The sequence below is a fragment of the Notechis scutatus genome, unplaced genomic scaffold (genome assembly GCF_049901735.1).
Source record: "Notechis scutatus isolate UNSWTSFEM ecotype Mainland unplaced genomic scaffold, rNotScu1.2 NSCUSCF49, whole genome shotgun sequence".
NCBI lineage: Eukaryota > Metazoa > Chordata > Lepidosauria > Squamata > Elapidae > Notechis > Notechis scutatus.
Genome location: NW_028263159.1, coordinates 105255 through 130312, shown reverse-complemented (window position 1 = coordinate 130312; position 25058 = coordinate 105255). Strand labels below are relative to the sequence as shown.

Sequence of the window (25058 nt, the reverse complement as noted above, 5' to 3'; positions counted from 1 at the left end):
TTCTACTGTTTGTTAAAGCATTTTAAAATTTATATGCCCCAAACGTCTGTGTAACAGATGTATGCACTCATTGTGAGGTTTAACATTATCATAGACTGTGTTAGCCACCTCTAAACTATTATTTAACACATACAATTCACCTCTTAAAGTTGCAGTCACTTTCTTATCATCTTTTTCAATTATGCAATTGTCTCCCCTAAAGGTAATTACATAACCTAGTTTAACTAAAACTCTAACCGAAAGCAAATTAAACTTAAGTTGTGGTACATATAACATTTTTACATTTTCTCTTATGCAATTACAATATGCTATACCTTCACCTTTAGCCTTAAGTTTCCATCCATTAGCTAACGATATTTGCTGTGAACTTGTGGACATCTTAACAAATTTTTTTCTTATCGTTTGTTATGCAGTGAGATGCTCCACTATCTATCACCCATAAATTACTATTCACAGTTTCGTTGCTATACATGGTTAACTCTATGCTTTCCTTATTCTTTCGATGCTTTTTAGCATTCTGGCTGGCTCTTTGGCTTTTTGCTTTCTTGCAGTATCCTTCATGAATTGTTTTTCTGGAGGTGGTATTATTTGCTTGGCAGGTTTGGCATGTTGTGGCAATTCTGGTAGCCTCACTATAGGCTCCAGGTGCATACCATACCCTCCTGATGGGATCCACCATAGCTTGCGTGCCACAATGTCCCTTTTTTACTTGGATAGTAACTGGTGTTGCTCCTTTAAGTAGTCCCACTTCTGATGCGTCCCAGCCCCATAAGGAGGGTAGTAGGCTTTTAAAATCCTCATGAAGCCCCGTGTTGTTGGTTATCAGCATGATTGTCTTGTGTGTGCTTTTTCCTGGGATTTCCAATTGCAGCCCTTGTTTGCCACATGTTATGGTAGCTCCCATTTTACAGAGGAGATCCCTTCCTAATAGGGATAGTGGTGACTGGGGGCAAATAGTGAATGCATGGTCTATTGTGAAAGGTCCTAGTTCTACTGGTACATTGTAGGTAAATTTTACAGGGATTATTTCCCCCCCCCCACTCCCATTATGCTATCCCCAGCCCCTTCAGCCACTGAAGCTTTATATGGTGGTTCAGTAATTAATGAGGAGGTGGCTCCAGTATCAACTAAGCAATTGTATTTTTTCCTCCTATAAGAATGGTGACAATTGTTCTGTATTAACATACCCCAAAAGGTAAATTCTGATTGGTCCGCACGGACTACACTCTGATTGGCCGACTCAACAACTGTGATTGGTTCACTTAGAATCAACCGCGATTGGCCGAGCCGATCGCGGGAGATTCAAAGTACTGTCATTGGCCGACGAGCCGTGAGCAATCCCTATATGAAGGGCTGCCATGGCTCCAAGATCCTGAACAGGTCTATACATTGAAATAAAGAGCTTTGAAGTACACTGGTCTCACGTCTCTCATTGGAACCGATCTACCCGATCTAACACTGGCGACGAGGATGGGATTGTGAGACAAGAGATCAACCAAGCACGTGGCAGATCGACACTGAACGACCAACGAGATGGCCGGCAGCAACTCGCCACCCGCACCTTTCGACCAGGCAGCCGAGGACTGGGAATCCTACATTGACCGATTCCTAATGTTCCTCGAGAGCAGTAATCTCAAGGATGCCAACGGACAGAAAAAAGAGGGCCGTGTTCCTGACACACTGCGGGCCCGCAGTGTTCAAGATGGCCAAAGCCCTAGCCAAACCCGCAGACGTTAAAGAGATGGACTGGCCCGACCTCGACCGGCTGCTGCGAAGCCACTACACCCCCACCGTGCCCAACCTCATGAGACGGCATGAGTTTTACCAGAGGGATCAGAAAGAGGGCGAGACCATCAGCGACTTCGTGGCCACACTCAGGGACCTCAGGGGATGTGTGGATTCACCGACATGGACGAGGCTTTGCGAGACCGCGTGGTTCTCGGGCTCAGGGACCCCATCCTCCAGAGCCGGCTGATGGCAAGGGCGAACATCTCCATCACCGAGGCCATCGCTGAAGCAACGGCGGCCGAAGCCACCAAGCAGAACATGGCAGACCGACCGACAAAACTGGAGAGATGGCGCCAACCCCAGAAGGATGTCCGGAAGCCACACCACCACACACCATGGGGACCTCGACTCCCTCTCCAACACCGAGGACGAGGAGGAGGAGATCCACCGACTGCAGGTGGAACGAGACCAGCGGGAGCGGCGAGGCCGTAAGTCAGGGTTCCAGTGCGCCGGGTGTGGAGGCGACCATCCCGCTCAGAGTGCCGATTCCTCGACGTCATCTGTCGGCACTGCGACAAACGGGGGCACATCGCCAAGATGTGCTGCAATATGAGGAACCACAGCCCCTGGCGATGAGGCGCAGCCCCGCGCGACGAGCGCGAGCACCCCCAGGACCAGATACCGACACGCCGAGAGCCGGTGGAGCCGGGACGGGCAGAACAAACAGTTCAGCGAGGCCCGGCACAAAGAAGAGACCCATCAGACGGTCATCATTGGGCACTCAACTACCCTCGATGCCCGAAAAGTGCACGTGGAGGTAGGCATCAAAGACCAGCCATGCGAGATGGAGGTAGATTCCAGGTCCTACCTCTCCATGGTCTCATGGCATACAATCAAGCGCCTGGTGCCTACCATCCACAGGCGCAAACTAGAACATCAGAAGCTGACCCTGAAAGATTATCAGGGAAACCACATTCCCGTGGTCGGGATTGGACATTTTAAAATAACATTCAAGGGGCGTACAGAGGTGCTTCCGCTCACCATCGTGAACAAAGACTGCCCAAACCTGCTGGGACTGCAATGGTTTGCGCCATTGGGGATCGAGATGACGGGCATCCATCACGTCACCGAGGCGGACTGGGAAGAAACGCTCATGAGGGATTTCCAGGAGGTCTTCAACGGTGACCTAGGCAAGTACCGGGGTCCCCAATATCCTTCAGCCTAAACCTGAACATTGCCCCAATCCGCCTTAAGCCACGGTGAGTGCCATTCGCACTCAAGCCCAAAATCGATGAGCAAATGGACAAGCTCATCACAAAGGGGTCTTAGAGCCGATAGACCATGCCCAGTGGGAAACCCCTATAGTCACCCCATAAAGCCGGTTGGGTCAGTGAGAATCTGTGGTGACTACAAGGCCACCCTCAACCATGCCCTGCAGCAAAGTGCCTACCCGTCCCAGTGGTACAGCACCTTTTGCACTCACTGGGTGGAGGCAAAGTCTTCGCGAAACTCGACCTGGCACAGGTGTACCAGCAGCTGCCAGTCGACGCCGAGACAGCAGAGGCGCAAACCATCGTAATCCACCGGGGGCATTTTTATGCAAAAGACTCCAATTGGAGTCAGCGTGGCACCAGGGGTATTCCAGAGCTGATGGAGAGACTGTTACAAGGGATAAAAGGGGTGGTGCCCTACTTCGACGATGTGCTAGTGTGGTTACAAATAAAACCCAATTAGAGAGCCGCCTACGGGAGGTCTTACAGAAATTCAAAGACACTGGGCTAAAAGTGAAAAAGAAAAATGCCAACTTTGCACAGAGAAAGTCGAGTTCCTGGGGTACCTTCTAGACAAAAACGGAATCCACCCCACAGAAAAAAAGGTTAAAGCCATAAAAGAAGCCCCTAGACCGCGAAATAAAACGGAACTGCAGGCTTTTCTTGGACTCATTAATTTTTACAATGTTTTCCTGCCCCAGAAGGTGACTACAGCGAAACCCCTCCATAGGCTGCTGGACAAAACAGCCACCTGGACCTGGGGGAAGCGGGAAGAAAGTGCCTTCAAACAAATAAAAGACCTATTAACATCAGACGCCGTCCTCATGCAATACAGCGAAACCCTACCGCTGACCGTGACCTGTGACGCCTCACCCTTTGGTGTCGGGGCAATCCTCGGACACACGCTGCCAGACGGGAAAGAAGCCACCCATTGCCTTCTTCTTAAGAACGCTGTCCAAGCCAGAGAGAAACTACAGCCAGCTGGACAAGGAGGCCCTAGCAGTAACCACCGGCGTGAAAAGTTCACTGGTCTCGCGTCTCTTATTGGAACCAATCTACCCGATCTAACACCTAGAATCTCTAGATAGCCACAAGCAAACAGTCCAACTCCCCTTGAATACCTGCTGCAATGGCTCAAATTGGAGACGTCGTCTCCAATTGTTGATTTCCCCTATGTTGAAATATGTTGTTAAATATGAGTGTTAAAAACAAAATCCACATTTTAGTCCAAACCCCTAGAAAACCACAATACCGGCATTTGCAGTAGTCAAGAAAAGTAGCAGACTGGTCATGCCATGCTTGCATCAAACTCTGCAGACTTTATCTTGGGAGTCTTCATCACTCAAGTTTGAAGTAAGACATTTTTGTGTAAGAGGGAACTTTTGGGCCCCAGAAGAAAGCATCTCTCCATCACTGCTTCTTTGGGGCATCTCTTTCCTGCAGCATGAAAAGTCTGGGCTTCTGGCCCAGCTCCTAAAAAGAGAAAATTAAATTAGCTGTTCACCTCCTTTCAGGAATCTATGGGTATTTGCTTCCAAGTTTATTGAATTTAACACCAAGAAAGTACATAAGTTGTACAAGGTGGCCAGCAAAAAGCAAGCCCGGGAACAGAAGGTAAGAACAGAGGTGTGTGTGTGTGTGTGTGTGTGTGTGTGTGTGTGTGTGTTGTGTGGTAGAATGAAAGGGATACAAATATAAATAAAGAGAAGGAAGGAAAGGGAACATTTTGTGCAAAAGAAAACCTCAGGAACTAGAGGAATTCTGCTTGAGACTTTTAGGTGGGACTGTGCTCTTTCTTTCTTTCTTTCTTTCTTTCTTTCTTTCTTTCTTTCTTTCTTTCTTTCTTTCTTTCTTTCTTTCTTTCTTTCTTTCTTTCTTTCTTTCTTTCTTTCCTTCCTTCCTTCCTTCCTTCCTTCCTTCCTTCCTTCCTCCCTCCCTCCCTCCCTCCCTCCCTCCCTTCCTTCTTTTTTGCTCCTGGTTCTGCCATTGCTGTGTTAAGAGCCAGGTGTTGGGTTGTAGAAGAGAGGAGGAGAAATCCTATCTTTAGGAGAGGGAAGACTGTACATGCTCAGGGGACACAGGTTGGGGATCAAAGCCGTGGAGTCTTCTGGACACTCCTTGATGGGATTGGAATTCTCGGTGAGTCTCTAGCTCCTTTTGCTGGACTTGGCCCTTTATTAACCAATCAGAATAGAGCTGGAAGGGACCTTGGAGGTCTTCTAGTCCAACTCCCTGCTCAAGCAGGAGACCCTATAGCTGAGGTGGGATTCTACTGGTTCGGACTGGTTCTATAAAACTGGTTGTTATGATTCTGCACAGTTCGGAGAGCCGGCAAATCATGCCCCTGGCTGGCCCCGCCCCTCTCCACCTGCCCTCCCAGTCAGTCCTTATTGCGCCTGCCCGACATCACTGACTGCGTCCTTCCCCACCCAGTAACTCCTGAAGGAATCTTTTCAGGTTCTTTTTCCCTTCCCGATGATCAGCTGTGCCGGGATCCCCCTCGCTGTCTTACTGCTTTGCCCAGGAGGCTTCCCTGAGGCCCAGGAGGCAAAAGGGGGTGTGGGATGTGTATGTATGCTGCGTGCCCCGCCCTGTGCTCCATTTTGTGCCCAAAAACAAGGGAGGTGCTGCAAAAAAGAAGAAGCCACGCCCACCCAGCCACACCCACATTTGAATCCCACCCCTGCCCTATACCATGTCAGACAACTGGCTGTCCAATCCCCATTGATGGACTTACACCCTCTTCTTCTTCAGGTTGCCTGCTGAATGCAACTGTGGGGGTCCCTGGGGTGCCAAAAGGGGCTGGCCTAGCAAACATTGATGATGAAGACATTTTGGGCCACAAATGAAGAGGTGGGCGGTAGAAAGCCTGAAAGCTTTCACTTTTATTTCTGTTTGTTTTCATCCTTTCCTCTAGAAGAGGCCCTCCAATATTCTCCAGTCATCTCTCTCCTCCCCAGCTCTGGTAAATAAGACCCAAATCATTGTTACTGTTGGCCTTTTGAGTTTTCTGATGATGTTTTCAGAAGAAGAAGGAAGAGGCAAAGAGTGGCAAGCGGCTTTGTCCAGAAACTCCTGGGCCCAGTCGAGATATTCCGATATCTCCTGTCTCCCATGGCCCTCGTGCTCAAAAGCTGCAGCAGCCATCTCCTCACCCTTCCCAGATGCATGGACATCCACAAGAGAACCACCCACAGCCAAAGAGAAGACATTGCAGCCAAGCAGGTGAGTGGTTATCAGGCCCGGCCCAGATTGGACCTTCAGGAAAGAAAGACTCGTCTCCATTTGCAGTCGAGTTGCATCTAGTAAAAGGTATGCTTTCACTAAAGTCAAGCGGTCACAGCGAAAGCAAAGCTACATCTGAGGATTACTGCATAAACCTGGAAATCTTCCCTTTTTTCTCCCTGGTCATCTACAATCATGTCCCCTGAAGGCCAAGTGTTAGGGATACAACACCCTAGCAGAACGTGCAACGGCAGTCAAGCAGACAGAGAGTGTGTGTGAGATAAAGCGTTGTTGTAGCTTTACAATCAGTAAGACAGATACACTGTGCAATTAAATAGTTTTTATTCCAGCAAGAGTTATAGCATAGTCAAAGCAGTCCAAATGTCATACACTAAGTTCAGACAGTCCGAGGGTTATTCAGTTTGCAAAAGTCCAGTGTAGAAAATAGGTCGTTCAACTCACAAACAATCAGTCCAATGATGTATCTCTTTTGCAGTCAGAGATATGAAGTAAAATCAAACCTTCTTTTCTTCTCTCAGCAAACGTACACAGTAATCACCATCAATCCTTCTCTGTCAGCATTCCAGTAAAAGCCTGCAAACAGTGAGCTCTCTTGCTCCCTCTTATGGCGATTTACAACCGCACCCAAAATACTTGGCTTACAGTTTAAAGTGACACACACATTTAAACTAACTAACATATATTATATTTAGCCAAACTAAGTTAGGTAACTAATGTTATCCCTAACATTCTCCCCTTTTGGGTAACATCATAATATATATCTTTATTTACAATTTCAACCCATATTTTTCACAATTCTCTTTGTGCCTTACTGCACCTTGGGCTTTTGTAAATCCATCTGCAATATTTTCTTCAGTTATGCAGTACTCCAATCTTATCAGACTATTCTTCACAGATTGTCTAACATTCAAATATCTAAGGTCAGTGTGCTTAGATCTAGTCTTTACAGCAATATTTGTAGCCAACTGTATGGCTTCTTGTTTGTCCTCATACACAACAATGGCATTCTTAACAGTTACTCCCATATCTAATAATAACTGTTTATACAGAATTATATCAGTACATAGTAATGATAAACATGAAAATTCTGCCTCCATTGTGGACATACTAATATGTTGCTGTCTAACAGACTTCCAACCAATCAGTGTTTTACCTAATAGTATAGCCATACCAGAAGTTGATTTTCTTGTTTTTATATCTGTTGCAAAACTTGCATCAGCATATGCACTCAAAATCAAATCATCTTTTGGCTCTAAATACAATGCATAATTCATTGTCTTCTTAAGATACCTTAATATACGCTTTAGCGCTTGCCAGTGACGTTCATTTGGTTCAGCACTAAATCTTGCCAGTTGATTAACTCCATATGCAATATCTGGCCTTGACCAATTACTTATATATGGTAAGCTTCCTATCAATGACTGATAAATAGTCTTATCAAATTTTGAACTCTGAGCATCAGTACGACAAAATTCCTGACTCATTGGAGTATTTGCCGGTTTACACAGTTCCATTTTATACATTTTGAGCAATTGGTATATTTTATCTACTTGTGATATCTTAAATCCACTATTGGTTTTGTCTATTGTCAATCCTAAATACTGTCTGATTTCTCCTAAATGCTTTAATTTTATTCTCTTACTTAATAATGATATTATCTCACTAGCTTCATTATTAGTCTTAGTTATTAAAGCAATATCATCTGTAAACAACAACAATAATGATACCTTTCCATTTGTCTCTTTCTTAAATAAACATGGATCAGCTAAACCTGCCTTAAATCCAATATTGTTTAGCTCTTTTACAATATATTGGTTCCACTCATAACCAGATTGTTTCAATCCATAGAGACTCTTATTCAGTTTCCAATATTCATTATTAATTTTACCATCTTTAATACCTATTGGTTTTCTTAAATATATAGTGTGCTGCAATGGTGCATGCAGATAGGCAGTTTCCACATCTAAATGGTTAACTATATAATTCTTCTTAGCTGCCCACACTAACGCTGCTCTTAAAGTTGTAGCCTTTAAATTTGGTGCAAATACCTCATCATAATCACATGCCGTTTGATTATATCCTTGAGCTACCAACCTTGCCTTATGGGTAACAGTCCCATTCTTACCAGTTTTTAACTTAAATATCCATTTGCAACCAATGGACTTTTCACCTGGAGGTAATTTGGTTTCTTCATAAACCTTCATTTCCTTTAATGAATTTAACTCCTTTTCCATTGCCTTTTGCCAATTCTCCTGATCCTTTGCAGGATACATCCTAAGTTCATCTATACTAGTAGGAACTTTACTCACTTGGCAAACTATACTGGCTTGATACCTATCAGGTGGTCTAGTTACACATGTAGAACGTCTAGGTATTACAGGGCTTTCAGGTGGACTTTCATATTCTACCTGCTCCTGATTATCTACCTCTTCCTGTTCTGGTATTTCTTCCTGCTCTGGTCCTATATGCTCTTCCTTTACTTCTTCTTTAATTGCTCTCTTCTTATTACTGGTTTTCTCTGGCCTTTTGTAGGATTCTATAATTACTTCCTTATTTGAATCTTGTTCCAGTTTCTCCCATCCTACATGTTCTAGGAATTGTGCACTAGCGCTACAGAGATGTACCTTGTTCCCAGAATCTGTATGATCTATGGTTAGATTCATATCCTACAAAATCAATCTTTTTGCCCTATGTTGCCCTTTCTTTCTCAGTTGTGTAGGGATATGCACCCATGCTGGTGCTCCAAATGTGTGCAAGTAGCTTAGGTCAGGTTTTCTGCCATGCCACCGTGTGAATGGTAATTCACCAGTAGTAGAATTAACCACATTATTCAGTATATGATTCCCACACATTATTGCTTCTCCCCACAAATTATCAGGTAATCCTGAATCTGAGATGTACGAGCCATTGCCTGTAATGTTTGGCCTCGTCTCTCTATAAAGGCATTATGCTGTGGCCTATATGGTGCAGACTTCTTATGTTCTATACCTGCCAACTTCAGCTTATCTTGGAATTTATTGTTTGTAAATTCCGTACCGTTATCAGTAATAAGTGTAACTAACTTCCTTTTAGTTTTCCTTTCAGTGAATTTAAGCCAATTAAAGAAATTTTTATAAGTTTCAGTTTTACTTTTCATTAGATAACAGAAACCATATCTAGAATAATGGTCCATTATACTAAGAATATATCGAGCACTTCCCACACTTGGTTTCTTAGGACCTATAATATCAGCAAATACTACCTCTAAAGGTTCCTTGGTTTTAAATCCATTTACTCTATTTGCTGATATCACCTTGCTTTTCTCTTCACTACATACATTGCATTGCAAATACTTACTGCAAGGTTTCAGTTTTATACCCTTAGATTGTTCTACTGTTTGTTTAAGCATTTTAAAATTTATATGCCCCAAACGTCTGTGTAACAGATGTATGCACTCATTGTGAGGTTTAACATTATCATAGACTGTGTTAGCCACCTCTAAACTATCATTTAACACATACAATTCACCTCTTAAAGTTGCAGTCACTTTCTTATCATCTTTTTCAATTATGCAATTGTCTCCCCTAAAGGTAATTACATAACCTAGTTTAACTAAAACTCTAACCGAAAGCAAATTAAACTTAAGTTGTGGTACATATAACATTTTTACATTTTCTCTTATGCAATTACAATATGCTATACCTTCACCTTTAGCCTTAAGTTTCCATCCATTAGCTAACGATATTTGCTGTGAACTTGTGGACATCTTAACAAATTTTTTCTTATCGTTTGTTATGCAGTGAGATGCTCCACTATCTATCACCCATAAATTACTATTCACAGTTTCGTTGCTATACATGGTTAACTCTATGCTTTCTTTATTCTTTCGATGCTTTTTAGCATTCTGGCTGGCTCTTTGGCTTTTTGCTTTCTTGCAGTATCTAGCCAAATGTCCATTTCTTCCACAATTAAAACATTTTCTAATTGTATACGCTGACGGAGATATTTTCTCTTCTTCACATTGTGATGGTTCACTTCTGAGTTGATCCCTTTCATGCCGTCTCCTGGCTTCTTCAATTAATCTGCCAGTAATGTCAGTTAAAGATAAACTATCTTTTGGCAATACTTCAAGCGAAGTTACGTAATCATCGTAGCTCTGGTCTAATGAAGACAAAATGATATAAACTTGGTGCAGTTCAGTGAAGATAAGTTCCTTTTCATGCAGTTCTTGAAAAATTCTCTTCATTAAGTTTATATGATTTAGCATGTCTCCATCCTTCTGAAGATTTGTTCTGAACAGTTTCCGTGTAAGATTTATATGTGCTCCTACACTGTCCCGAACATAAATCTTCCTTAGGTTCTCCCAACATTTCGCAGCTGTCTCTTCCCCACGTATATGGACAAGCTGTTGGTCAGAGAGAGTCAGTCCTATTATGCAAAGAGCTTGCTCATTCTTCACTTGATATTCCTTTATCTTCTGGGCATCACTCTCATCCTCCGGATCCCATGCATCTACTTCTGGTGGGTTTTGTATCAAATCCCACAAACCTTCTCTTCGTAGAAGTAGGCTACACTTCATGGACCATGAAACATAGTTTGTTCCATCCAGCTTGGATATTTGAGACAAACTTTGTATATTGACTCCTGCCATCATTTAACTGGATATAAAACTATATTAATAAAAACACAGCTTTCTGTTTACAATGTTGTGTTGCCACACAAACTCTCACTCACAAGCCTGTTATACTGGTTAGACTGACTGTGCACCTGGGCCCATAACCAGTGTTAGGGATACAACACCCTAGCAGAACGTGCAACGGCAGTCAAGCAGACAGAGAGTGTGTGTGAGATAAAGCGTTGTTGTAGCTTTACAATCAGTAAGACAGATACACTGTGCAATTAAATAGTTTTTATTCCAGCAAGAGTTATAGCATAGTCAAAGCAGTCCAAATGTCATACACTAAGTTCAGACAGTCCGAGGGTTATTCAGTTTGCAAAAGTCCAGTGTAGAAAATAGGTCGTTCAACTCACAAACAATCAGTCCAATGATGTATCTCTTTTGCAGTCAGAGATATGAAGCAAAATCAAACCTTCTTTTCTTCTCTCAGCAAACGTACACAGTAATCACCATCAATCCTTCTCTGTCAGCATTCCAGTAAAAGCCTGCTCACTCTTATGGCGATTTACAACCGCACCCAAAATACTTGGCTTACAGTTTAAAGTGACACACACATTTAAACTAACTAACATATATTATATTTAGCCAAACTAAGTTAGGTAACTAATGTTATCCCTAACACCAATCATGCAGATAAGGAAGAAAAGTATTTATTTAAAAATGTTTTAGGGAGGAAGCAGGGGAATCCCATCTCTTTGCTCACTCACGCCAGACCAACGCAACACTCTTGTATCATAACAAGCAAACATCTGCATCCAGTGGCTACACCATTACGTCTCCTTGCTGAATGGGTGTTGCCCACCATGAAACTGGGATGAAAAGGGCAGAGTTGGACCATGAAAATTAAGCAAATGAACTTGGATTGTTCTTGGTATAAACAAGTGATGGATTTTTCCAAGAAGTTCTAGCTTTGTGATCGTTGGAGCCATCCAAGGAATAAGGCGGAAAGACAAGAGGCAGCTGATAGAAAAAACAGAAGGGCCTAGAATGGCAAAATGAGCATGTGTGAGATTTACTATGTGTTAAACTTACTTCACATTCCAAAAAGATAAAATATGAGTGGACCGACGATCAGATTGAGGTCCATGCTGGGAGCATAGAAAAACAAGGCTTTGTGTATATCTGGATGTCCTTCGGGTGTTGTGATGGTCATATAGGGCTCACAGTTTAGGAGCAGACTGAGCTCACTTTCAAAGGTTCCCCTAAAACTTGCGTGTTGTCAATATACACAGCAAAGACACCCACACAATATGTCCCCTTCCCAAGAATGGGGACAGACCCACCATGGTGCACTCAAAATAGAAAGGGATCAGGATACGTTTTAGGATGGGAGACTTCTCTTGTGGCCCCTGGACCTAAACCCAAGACAATGTTTCAGAGATTCCTTAGCTCAGGTGTTGTACAAAGAAAAACAGGGGCAGTCGGGCCTAAAGAAGGTGCATCCTGTAAAATGGCGTTTCCAGAACCTTCCATCTCCGCCTTCATTCCACAAATGAAACAATGGCATTGTTTATGGAGCCTACTCATCTTCTGGGAAAGGCACAGCCTAATTTTTTTGCATGAATTGCCGATCAATTTGAGTGAGCTTCCTGACAATAATTGATTTAGAGCTTGTTGGTTGTTTTGGCCAAGATTCGGGAGGCTTTGAGTTTTAATCCTCCCTCAGGCAGGAAAACTTCCTGGGGGACTTTGAGCAGATCACCAGGAGACTTTTGAATTCCAGTCCCGCCTTAACTCTTATTGAATTTGGGGTGGGAAATTTGGAAACATTTTCTCAGATTAATGTGAGATACTAAAATTGGAGATTCCTAGAGTGTGAGATGGCCGAGTGTCCAATGTTGTGGGTAGTGATGGAGGAAAGTGAAATTGTGGAATAATCGCTGTGGTGGGGATCAAATTTTTTTACTACTGGTTCTGTGGGCATAGCTTTCTGGGTATGGCTTTGTGGGCATGGCTTTGTGGGCATGGCAGTGGAAAGTTACTTCAAAAGCCCATTCCTACCTCTCCCAACTAGCCTGCTTTCCAGCTCCATTCTCCTGTGCAGGGCAACCAATCCAGCCGACCAGCTGGGACTCAGTGGGAGGCAGAGAAGATATGGGGGCGAGGCCAGTCAGAGGTGGTATTTGCCAGTTCTTCGAACCACTCAAAATTTCTACTACCAGTTCTCCACAATTGGTCAAAACCTACTGAATTCCACCTCTGGATAAACGCCTCTTCCATGTGGCACAAAGCCACAAGTCTCTGCCTTCTTCTACTGCTTGTGCGAGAACCAGAGGGATTTGTGTGAATCTTAGACTGACCTTCTTCTGATCCAACAGAGCTTTTCTTATCTCCTTAAAATGGAATTTGCAAAGGGATCCTATTCACAGTTAGGAGCCATTATGAGACATAAAAATTGATTCCCAATTGATCAGCAATCTCTGTGGTTGGAGAGCAGAGCAGCTTCCATGGGTGCCTCTTCCTAATAACATAGAAGTCCCCCCCACTTATTCAGCCCCTTCTTGGACCTGGATGAACATTATGCAGCATTGGAGGTTTGTGACCTGGTCAATGATGCGGCTGCCTTGAGACAGGATCCCTGCAACCTCCTCCTGGGAAGAGTCCCAAGGTCCCCTTTCTCTGGACATCTTCTCCAGCCCTTCACAGACAAGGAAAGCTTGGAGGAGGAGCAGAGAAATGCTTCAGGTACAAATTGTAGAGTGGAAAATTAAAGGGCCTGAAAACGGCTATTTTATTTCTCTGGTTGTTGAAAAAAACAATATACAATGGAAATTTCTTTACAAACTTAATTTTTTTATTTACTTTTTTTTTGCTGTGAAGTACATACAATCCCAAACTGAAATCCTAGACAGCTGTTCTGCTGAATTCTTTCTGCAAAGGGGTTTTTATCAGGAAATCAAGAAAGACTCATATAAGATGGATGAAGATTTCCCTCCTCAGCTGGGAGCCAGTCAAGCATGGCATTTCACATCATTCTGGCATTTTTAGGGAGAGGATCAGGAAAGCAGGCTGGTGTTTGGTTCCCACAGCTTCCTCCTGATCTCTTTTCCTACACATTCTCTCACCACCCACCCACATGTTTAGCTGCTGTCAGTGGGAACAAGTGCGTCAATCGTTTTTTATAAGGTATCATGTTCAGTAGCTGTTCCGAACAGCTGAATTCCTCTGAATTTTACAGTGGTCTCTTTAGCATTATTTATTGAGATGGGAGGGAACTGCAAGAATTCCAGTCGTTCAACAATTCCCCATTTTGTAACATACAGATATCATTTTCTTTGACTCCTGCATACTTTCAAAATGGAAATCAAATAAAAGAAACATTAACAATTCTTCCACTATCATAATGATGTTATGTCTCATGTTTTTACATTTGTTCTGGCTGTGAGATGCTCCTTTGTGTTCAGCTCTGGCCTCAGAAGGATAATGTAGCACTTGGGGATGAAGATGCAGCCCAGCAGACCAGCACTGGAGGCCAGGATGGCGAAGACCTGCACAGCCACCATGTGTTTCCCTTTGGTGCTCAGGTAGGTGGGCACAAAAGTCACCCAGACACTGCAGAAGACCAGCATGCTGAAGGTGATCAACGTGGCTTCGTTGAAGGCCCCAGGCAGATTCCTGGCCAGGAAAGCCACCGTGAAGCAGACGGCAGCCAGGAAGCCCATGTAGCTGAGGGTGACGTAGAACATGACAACGGCCCCTTGGTTGCATTGCAGGATGATCTCTCCAGGCTGGGAGTGGAGGTCAGAGTCAGGGAAGGGGGGAGAAACTCCAAGCCAGATGGAGCAGATGATAACTTGGACACCAGAAGAAGACAGGATGATGGAGTTGGCCAAGCTCTTCCCCAACCATCTCTTTGCTCGGTTTCCTGGTTTTGTGGCCAGGAAAGCCAGCACCACCATGATGGTTTTGGCCAAGAGAGAAGAAACGGCAACTGAGAAGATGATGCTGAAAACCGTTTGTCGGAGAAGGCAGGTGGCTTTCCTTGGTTGACCAATGAAGAGAGAAGGAGACAAGAAGCAAAGCAGGAGGGAGACCAGGAGGATGTAGGAGAGGTCCCGGTTGTTGGCTTTGACAAGGGAGTTTCTCTGTATTTAATGAAGACGATTAAAACAAGGCCTGTGGTTAGGAACAAGAATAGGGCAAAAGAAACCAGGATGATGCCCAGAAGTTCTTCATAAGACAGGAAGGTTATAACTTTGGGGATACATTGGACTCTTTTTTTATTTGGGTATTTATCATCCGGACATTTGGTGCATTTTTCCGTATCTGAGAAAACAAAAAAAACAAAAAACGTATTTCTTTGTCCTTTGCATTTCAAGATATATTGTACATTCTTTGGGAACAAGTGATTATTAGGAGCATTTTCCAGGATGGATTTCTTAATATCTCCAGAGACAAAAAATAAGTCTTATCACTTTTAAAAAAAATATAGCTACAGTATATTTTTGATAGGCTATGAAATTGAGGGAAGCTTTGGACTTGAAAGATTTCCTTTGTAATGTTCAGAATATTGATAGGAACCTCCATTACTAAAGGAAAATAATGAATCAATTAAACTTTCTAGAGAAACTTACGTGCAAGATGGCAATTCTTGTCATACTTGCCTAAGAGGTGGCTGGCAGATCAAGTGACTGTTGCTAATAATTTGGAATGGCCATTGTTGCAGTGGTGATACGGGTGCAGACACATACAGGCATAACTATCCATGCCACCACATTGTGTATCTCGTACATCAGCAACACCTTTTTAGTGTTCCTCAAAGGGAACCCATGTAGACTGCATTGCTATCCTCCTTTCAGGAGGTGGACCTAAAACAATTAATCGTGTTTCAAGGAACTCAGGTGTTCCTAGAGAAGTAAATGTGTAAGGAAGGATACATCCAAGCTAAAAAGGAGAAATATTTTCTCTGGCAGTAGTAAAGCCTACCCAATCTGCCACAGCCACCTCTCTCTATCCAGCCCTTCCTTCACAGTCTTTTTGTTCTTCTGTTTAGATAAGAAATGGGGCATTTTGGAAATAAACCAGTAATCAATTCAGCTTCAAAGTGTTTTTTAATTCATACTTTCATGACAATTCTCTCAGTGGATCCAGTTCCACCAGGCCTTCCTTTCCTCTGTTGTCACCCACCTTTCTGAGTGGAGAAGGTCCCCTCTGGACAAGGAACACAGTCGTAGCAGCAAACTGGCTCTCCTTCTCGAGCCCTCTTGACAAATCCAGGATGACAACTTTCCACACATTCAGATTGAGGAAAGGACTGAGCAGAAAAGAAATAAGATTGCAAAGGAAATATGTGGAAAATGGAGGTTAAAATGGATATTAGACAAGTTACTAGCCTCTGGTCTTCACTTAAGTAAGCAAAATCTCTCACTATTTCCAAATTTTTCCAAATTATCGGTTTCAAAAACCGATACAAAAATTTATGCCACCAGATAAAGACCGAATGCATCAATTATCACATTAAACAAGAGGAAAACCTTCTAAGCACCAATTCCACCCGTGCTTTTTACAATTTTGTAAACAACAAACTAAAAGACTCAAGGTCCATCCCTCCCTTGATAGGACCTGATGGTAAAGACTGCAACGACGACACCATCAAAGCCAACATCTTTAACACATTCTTCGGCTCAGTATTTGTAAACAGCAATGGATCATGCCCAGTATTTCCTAGCCGTACCACAGATAACAACAATGATCTAATACATATCGATTTCACAGAAGACAATGTTGAAAAATCACTATGCAATCTAAAACCATCTCTATCTATTGGTCCGGATGGAATATGTGCCTACTTCTTAAGAAAGCTATCCACTGCCATAGCCAAACCTCTAAGCATAATCTTTGAAAAATCTTTCAGGACCAGCTCCTTGCCTAACCTATGGTCACAAGCCACAGTCATCCCCATCTTCAAAAAGGGAGACCCAAGCCTAGTTGAAAATTACAGGCCAATCTCCTTATGCTGCGTCACCTGTAAAGTCATGGAATCAATTATTAACCAATCCATCGTCCTCCACTTAGAGACAAACAACCTACTCTCCAATAAACAATTTGGTTTCAGAAAAAAACTATCCTGTAATCTTCAACTCTTACACTGCAAAAACATATGGACGACACAACTCGACCAGGGCAAAGCAATAGACGCAATCTACATAGACTTCTGTAAAGCCTTTGATTCAGTGGTACAGGACAAACTACTCCTAAAAATAAAATCCTGTGGTATCTCTGGACAACTGCATAACTGGATAGAAGCATTCCTGTCAAACAGACAACAAATGGTCAAAATTGGGAGCGTCCTATCAAATCCAGTACCTGTCAATAGTGGTGTTCCCCAGGGCAGTGTTCTAGGACCAACTCTCTTCATACTCTACATAAACGACCTCTGCGATCATATTAAGAGCAATTGCATTCTCTTCGCTGATGATGTAAAGCTGTTCAATACCACAGACAATACTGCTACCCTACAAAAAGATCTTGACTATGTATCTGAATGGTCAAACAAATGGCAACTTCAAATCTCAACAAATAAATGCTCTGTCTTACATATTGGCAAAAAAAATCAGAAAATAAAATACAAGCTGAATAATCAAGATCTTGTTGATGACCCAAGCTCTGTAAAGGACCATGGAATACTCACCTCTAATGATCTAAGTGCTAGAGCCCACTGCAACTACATAGCCAAAAAGGCATTAAGAGTTGTTAACCTAATCCTACGTAGCTTTTTCTCTGGTAATATCACACTACTAACCAGAGCATACAAAACATTTGCTAGACCAATACTCGAATACAGTTCATCAGTCTGGAACCCTCATTACGTATCTGATATTAGCACAATTGAGAAAGTCCAGAAATACTTCACAAGAAGAGTTCTCCACTCTTCTACTCGTTGTAGAATACCTTATGCCACCAGACTTGAAATTCTAGAACTAGAAAACCTTGAATTACGCCGTCTTCGGTCTGACTTAAGCATGGTATATAAAATCATACATTGCAATGTCCTACCTGTCAATGAATACTTCAGCTTCAACCATAACAACACAAGAGCACACAATAGATACAAACTCAAAGTAAACCGCACCAAACTTGATTGCAGGAAATACGACTTCAGCAATAGAGTGGTCAACGTCTGGAATACTCTACCCGACTCTGTAGTCTCTTCCCCAAACCCCAAAAACTTTAACCTTAGACTGTCTACTATTGACCTCACCCCTTTCCTAAGAGGTCTGTAGGGGGCGTGCATAAGCGCACCAACGTGCCTACCGTCCCTGTCCTATTGTTTCTCTTATTCTTTTATTTTTCTTATATGTACCCATTTCATGTATTCACAACTATGTATACACTTATACTTATTATCTTGTAAACAATTGGCAAATCAAAATAAATAAATAAAATAAATAAATAAATGGTTGGAGATATAACTTCTGGAAGAATCTTCCGTTAGTTCCTCACTTTTGCTTTTGGCATCTCACATTGCCAAAAAAAAAAAAAAAGGACTTTATTAAATAGAAAAGTCTGGAGAGATGGAACCAGGGGTCAGATTCTACTGATTCTGTCCAGTTCTATCAAACCAGTTGTTATGATTCTGCGCAGTTCAGAGAACCAGCAAATTGCACCACTGACTGGCCCCGCCCCTCTCTGCCCACCCCTCCCCTCCGCTCTCAGTCAGTCCTTAACGTGCATGCGCGGCATCGCCTGCAGCCTGCTTTTGCCCACTCGCCAGTCCAGCCATTGCTGCATGCCTTCCGCTGTGGCCCTGCCTGATCTCCCTGGGTGAGTGAGGCTCTGCAAGCTCTTGGGCCCAGTCACCTACCTGCCACTGCCGGTCACCTTTACCCCTCCCACCCCACTTGCCTTTTGCTGCCACCACCCGCCGCCCTCACCCCCAGCAGGGAAGGCCCAGTATCTGCGGTGAATCCAGGCGGGGGGCGAGATGCAAACTGGTGGGGACCCGAGCTACACTTCGCTGTACTGGAAGACATGTGGAGAGGCTCTGCTGGGAGAGCAAGAGAGTCTTTCCTGGCACAGCTCCGGGTGGCAGAGATAAACTGGATTCAAGCGGGCTGCTTCTCTGCTGCCCAGAGCCACCCATTTCCCTATTGGAGGGGAAGTTGCAAACTTTTTGCTGTGGCGGGAAAAACTCTCTTGCTTTCCCAGCAGCAGGAGAACATGAGCCTCTCCACATGTCCTCCGGTACAGTGAAATTTAGCTGGGATTCACCGCAGGTGCTGGGCCTTACCTGCTGGGGGTTAGGGGTCCAGGTGGCAGCAGCAAAAGGCAAGTGGGGTGGGGGGTAAAGGTGACCGGCAGCCCAGTTGCACCCGTGTCAGCAACAGGTGTCGTCATTTCGAAGTTGAGGGAGAATTTGGGGAAGGAAGTGGAGAGTCCTGCAGTGGCCAGCACAGGAGCACCGTTGAGAAGCGGGGAAGTGGCCTTTGGTGGTCCAACCTGGTGTTCAGGCTGGAGGCGAGCCACAGGAAGTCAGAGCACTGAGAGAAAGGGGGATTGCCAGGGGGAGCTGCCCGCTCCGCACCGAATTGGGACCATTTGGGGTAGTCCTAGGGATTGGTTGAGACGAGCCGCAGCTCCTTGCCTTCTTAGCTCAGGGAATGTCCATTTTCTGCAGGAGGAGGACTGTGGAGGGGGAAGGTCTACCTGAGCGACTCCGGTGTCTTCACTAGATTATTTGGGCACTTACAAGCGAGCGCAGCTAAAGGCACTGCTGTCACATGTCAACCCAGACCTCACGCTGCGGCTCCGTAAAGCCAACACCAAAGAAGTGGGCGATCAGGTGAATCTGTGGTGCAATGCTCGCTCGGATCTCGGCTGCTCCAGGTCATCCGACCTCAAAGCCCTTTAGGAGCCGCCGTTCCCAGGTTTCTACTCGCCTGTGCTTGGTCGCCTCCTCTTCACCTTGCTGAAGCGGCTGGCCCTGCCCCTCCCTCGCCTGGCCTAAGAAGGTGAGGGTGATGGCGGGGGATAGTGAAGCGGCCGGGTCCCTATCTTCCTGATTCTCTCTCCCACTCTGTATGTGTGTGTCTCCCTGAAAGCCGTGGCATGGCCAAGCCAGCAAGCTCTCCTTGGCGCTTTTCGCTACTTCCTTCATTTCTTCTTTTTGGAATGCAGACTGGCTTAACAATGATCGCCAGGCCGTGGTGGTAGCATCCCTTCGGCTGACCCTTCTCCTCCTCCTCCTCCTCCCCCTCCTCCTCCTCCTCCTCCTCCTCCTCCTTCTCCTCCTCCTCTCATAACCGGCCATTGTGGCAGGGCTGGGAGGGTGCATGCGCACGGGGAGATGCTCCTCAAGCAAATGCCAAAGCACAGCAAAACCGAGTATGGGGCGGGTGGATGCTCACTTGAGGAGCGAGCATCTCCCCACACAACTGCACCCTCTTGATCCATCCACAGCCTCCGGGTGCAAGAGGAAGAGGAAGAGGAGGAGGAGGAGGGTCTCCCAAATGGACGCTTCCACCGCAGTCTGGCAATCGTTGTTTAGCCAGTCTGGATTCGAAAAAGAAGAAATGAAAGAAGTAGCGAAGAGCGCCAAGGAGATCTTACTGGCTTGGCCATGCCACGGCTTTCAGAGAGAGACACACACACACACATTCACAGATACACACAGAGAGAGAGGGGGAGAGAGGGGGAGAGAGGGGGGAAGATAGGGACCCGGCCACTTCGCTATCCCCCACTGTCACCCTTACCTTCTCGCATTGCTCCATTTTGTGAACCACCTATGGTTTAGTATCTCCTTCAAACTGGTGAGAATCCCACAAAGGCTGGGGAATGTGTCACTAAGAGCTTCAGGTTTGTTTGCTCCTTGTGCCCAAACTAGCAAAGAAAAAAGGGAATTCTGTTGAATTTGAATCATGATTGGGTGGAGGTTCTTTTGGTCCCATTGGGAGAGAAGCTTCGTCCTGCTTGGGGAAAAGTGTTCCCTGAAAGGGCCGGTTCATAGTTGGGGAGGTTCTTAAAGAGATCAGACCTGGTCAGACTTATCCATGCCTCTCTTTTACACACACACACACACACACACACACACACACACACACACACACACAGTGAGGGGGAGGGGGAAGACAGGGAAAGAGGCAGAGAGAGAGAGAGAGAGATACAGAGAGATAGAGAGAGGGGGAAGGAGAGAAAAAGACAGTGAAAGAGTGAAATAGAGGGAATGAGAGAAGAGGAAGAGAGACAAGAAAGGAAAGAGAAAGAAATAAAAGAGAGAAAGGAAGCAAAAGGAGGAAAATGGATAGACAAAGAAAGGGAGAGATGGAAGGATGGGACAAAGAAAGAAAAAGAAAGAAAGAGATGGAGGGAGGAGAAAGTGAATGAGATATATGGATGGATAGATAAATACATGGAAGGAGGGAGGGAGATAGAGATAGAAAAAAGGAGAGGAAGGAACGACACAAACCCTGGCTTCAGAAGACTCTTTGAAGCAGCACAGCAATCTAGGGCTGGGCTGCAAGGGATCTCAGAGGTCATCTAGTCCAACACCCTGCTCCAGCAGGAGATCCTTACAGAATCAAAGAATAGCAGGGTTAGAAGGTTGTGTGTGTGTTTGTGTGTGTGTGTGTGTGTGTGTGTATCATTGTCAAAAGACCAAAAACAGATCAAGGAGCTCTGGGGAGATCAGTCATAAATTAGAACACTTTCTAAGCAACTGGCCATTAAGCGAGGACCACTTGTATTTGGTTTGCCAGTCACATGGCCACCAAGCCACACCCATAAATTAAACCACGCCCACGGTTGTTACAAAATTTGAATCCCACCCCTGGATGGAAGTGAGAAATTTTAAGGTGTGATATTAGAACAATCTTGATCATTTCAGGTGAACTGAAAGCCTTGGAGCTGCTTCCTAGGAGCAGAAGGCCCATTGCTCCATCCCAGGGAGGGTGAAAGGGAGGCATGGAGAGCTCTGGCCAGGTCCGGCCTCCTTAAGAGCCTCCCAGATTATGGAGCTGCCCCTTCAGGGGACACTTTTCCCCAAGCAGGACGAGAGGAAGCTTCTTTCCCCCAATGGGGCCAAAAGGATCTCCGTCCACTCACGATTCAATCCCATCCGATAGAGTCCAAGCCTGGATTCAGGCCTCGGTCAGCAGAATTGCCGCCTTCGTTGCTCTTCTGGGCACAAGGAGCAAACCACCAGAAGCTACTAGGGACACATTCCCCAGCCCTTGTGGGATTCTCACCCATTTGATGGAGACCCTTCATTGTACGTGGTCCACAAAATGGAACAATATGGAAGCCTCCCAAGCAGCCTAAGGGAAAAAATCTGGTTTCTCCTGCCCAGATTCAATTCTCGGTGAAGGTCAACCACCTTTGGGGAATAGCATCAGCCCTCTTGAAATGGGACCTCAGGCTTTGTAAAACGGAGAGAAGACACCAAACTTTCTCCTACCTTGTTGAGCAACTTTAGGCATGAAAGAGCATCTTCGTCAATATAAAGTCTCTGTCTTTCAAAATATGCCAGCACCTCTCTCCTGGGATCATCCCTGGGAAGAACCAAGAAGCTCGTAATGCCCAGATCTGCTGCTACCTCTCCATTTGGGTCCATGTACAATTCAATGTCTGAAATATTGACAAACTCATTCTTCTCCAGGAAAGGATGGAACTAGAATGGGAACATGCAGCAATTTTAAAAGCAGAAAACTTTGTTTCTTATCCCAGACGCTTTTTCAATATTTAATCTTTCTCTTGTAGTTGTCTAATTTACAGACATGCTTCATTAGGAAAATGGGTGTTACCACTATCTTACAAGTGAAGGGAAAAAGTTCACAAAAATTTGTCGATCATATTTTGACAATATAGATTTTGACAAAATATAGTTGAACAACAGAAAAAAGGAGATTTATGAACTCCCTGAAAGCAACAGGTTGGTTATCAGAAACACGGATTTGTCAAGAAGAAAATTGTCAGGGTGATCCTCTCCCAGGAGGCCCAGACAGGAAACCTGAGCTAGGCCCACTTCGCTGTAATGCTGCACTGACAGGATTTGGGGAGCCAGAAAGTACAAATCTCCCACCGACCCTTTTTTATGCAGCTGTAGGTTTCCTCCTCTTATCTGCTTCTTCCCCAGGCAGAATCTCTCCTCCACCCCCAAAAGTCATTCCCTCCTATCACTGCCCTTTCTAAATGGGTTGTGGGAAAGTGGGGATATAACTTATGTGCTCTATGCAAGTCATCCTCACATATTATTTCATTTCCCAAATACATTATGGAAATACTGCTGATATAACTCGATCTCAGGAAAGAGTAATAAACAATTTTGTGATGTGATCAGAAACCCAGTTAAGTGAGGGGTGGATGGTATGATAATTAAGTGGATAAAAACTGATTTAAAAATGGTACTCAAATAATCTTTAGTTTTTTAATTTTTGTCATGAAAGTGGGAAGATACAACATTTTGTCATTAAGTCATCAATTTTTCTATGTTGTCATTAATATAATAGGGTTGATAAATTGCTATTATACAAGATTTATAACAATTCTCAGGCAAATATACTTTTATGTTATTTAAACATTACCAACTTTCCAGAAAAATATTTATGATTTCCTCCTAGAAACAACTGTATGACTAAAAGGCAATAGAAAACTATCTGGGTTTTAGGATTTGATAAATTATAGTATCTCATACAAGAACATTAATGATGCACTGGATGAAGGATTGTGCCAAGCTTGATAAGTATGTAAGGGACCCAGTTTGGTCTACTGGTTAAGCCCCCGAAGTAGAAAGCAAGAGGCTGTGAGTTCAAGTCCCACCTTGGTCATGAAGCAGGCTGGGGGATTTGGGGCCAGTCTCTCAGCCCAACTCAACTCACAGGGTTGTTGTTGTGGGGAAAATGAACACACAACTACTCATTGGTACTCAGCCCCCGTGGCTTCTGCAGGGAAGGGCTTTTAATGATGGGGATGAGTTAGTGCACTTAGTGAACTCAAACAAGGTCTCAAAGATCTGGAAATCCAACAAGATGGGGCTGCTCTTCCCAAGAATGTTTATTTGAGCATCCTTTAGAGCAACGAGATATTTAAATCGAATAACCCTGCCAAAAGTCCAAAGGGAATTAACCTCCGAGAGCTGCAACGGAGTTCCCAGAGCCGTTTCAGGGGCCGATACAAAGAAAGAGCGCCTGAGCTGAGACTGGGGCCCTGAGGACAAGGGGCCACTCGAACTGCAGCTCACGCAGAGGTGGTATTCAACCGTTCTCACCGGCTCAGGTGAACCGGTGGTCACCCCTGGTTGGCCACACCCCCAAACAGGGTCACCCGCTTGTCCCAGTCCTCTCCTAGCTTTACCACTGACCACGTGGTGGCTGTGGTGCAGATGGGCAGATGTCCCAGGGCTGTTGCACATGCGCACTGTGTGTGCAGCCGTGCGTGTGCTACTGATGCAGTGCACACGTGGAGCAGCCCTGGGACATCTGCCTGCCTGCCTGCCCTCCTGGATCACGTTTTCTTCCTTCTCCCAGCGGATGTGCCTCTTCCAGCCCAGCCCGGCCCGGCCAGCCAGCAGGTGGGTGCATGGTTGTCCCGGGTCTTCGCCCCTTGTCGCGATATGCCTGCAGGAGCCCCTCAGGCCGGCTGAGCCGAGAGCCGCCATTCCCAGGCTTCTACACTCCCGTGCTTGGTCGACGCCTCTTCACCTTGCCTGAAGCAGCTGGCCCTGCCCTCACCCTACCCTCCCTCGCCTGGCCTGAGAAGGGAAAGGGGACGGTGGGGGATAGCGAAGAGGCTGGGTCCCTATCTCCCCCTCTCTCCCCACTCTCTGTGTCTGTGTCTGTGTGCGTATGTGTGTGTGTGAGAGAGAGAGAGACAGAGAGAGAGGGGGGAGCAAGAGAAGAAAGAAAGAAGAGCAAGAAAGAAAGAAAGAGCAAGAAAGAAAGAGGGAGAGAAAGAGAGAAAGAAAGAGAGGGAGAATGGAGAAAGTGAATGAGATATATGGATGGATAGATAAATACATGGAAGGAGGGAGGGACGGAGAGAGAAAAAAAAGGAGAGGAAGGAAGCACACAAACCCTGGCTTCAGAAGACTCTCTTGAAGCAGCACAGCAATCTAGGGCTGGCATGCAACGAATCTCGGAGGTCATCTAGTCCAACCCCTGCTCCAGCAGGAGATCCTTACAGATTCAAAGAATAGCAGGGTTAGAAAGCTCTCTGTGTGTGAG

At 44.8% G+C, this 25058-nt stretch overlaps 2 protein-coding genes and 1 pseudogene across 31 annotated transcripts in view; 1 reads left to right on the top strand and 2 right to left on the bottom strand.

Annotated features, from left to right (window-relative positions):
• LOC148128490 (vomeronasal type-2 receptor 26-like) overlaps positions 1–25058 on the top strand; it is a 154260-nt gene that overhangs the window by 38222 nt on the left and 90980 nt on the right. The window lies entirely within an intron of this gene.
• LOC148128491 (vomeronasal type-2 receptor 26-like) overlaps positions 1–25058 on the bottom strand; it is a 159016-nt gene that overhangs the window by 43192 nt on the left and 90766 nt on the right. The window lies entirely within an intron of this gene.
• Positions 13930–24078, bottom strand: LOC148128494 (vomeronasal type-2 receptor 26-like; annotated as a pseudogene). Its single transcript, XR_015746365.1, has 3 exons — positions 22295–24078; positions 16030–16156; positions 13930–15168 (listed from the first exon to the last, which is right to left on the bottom strand). The product of XR_015746365.1 is annotated as a vomeronasal type-2 receptor 26-like (transcript).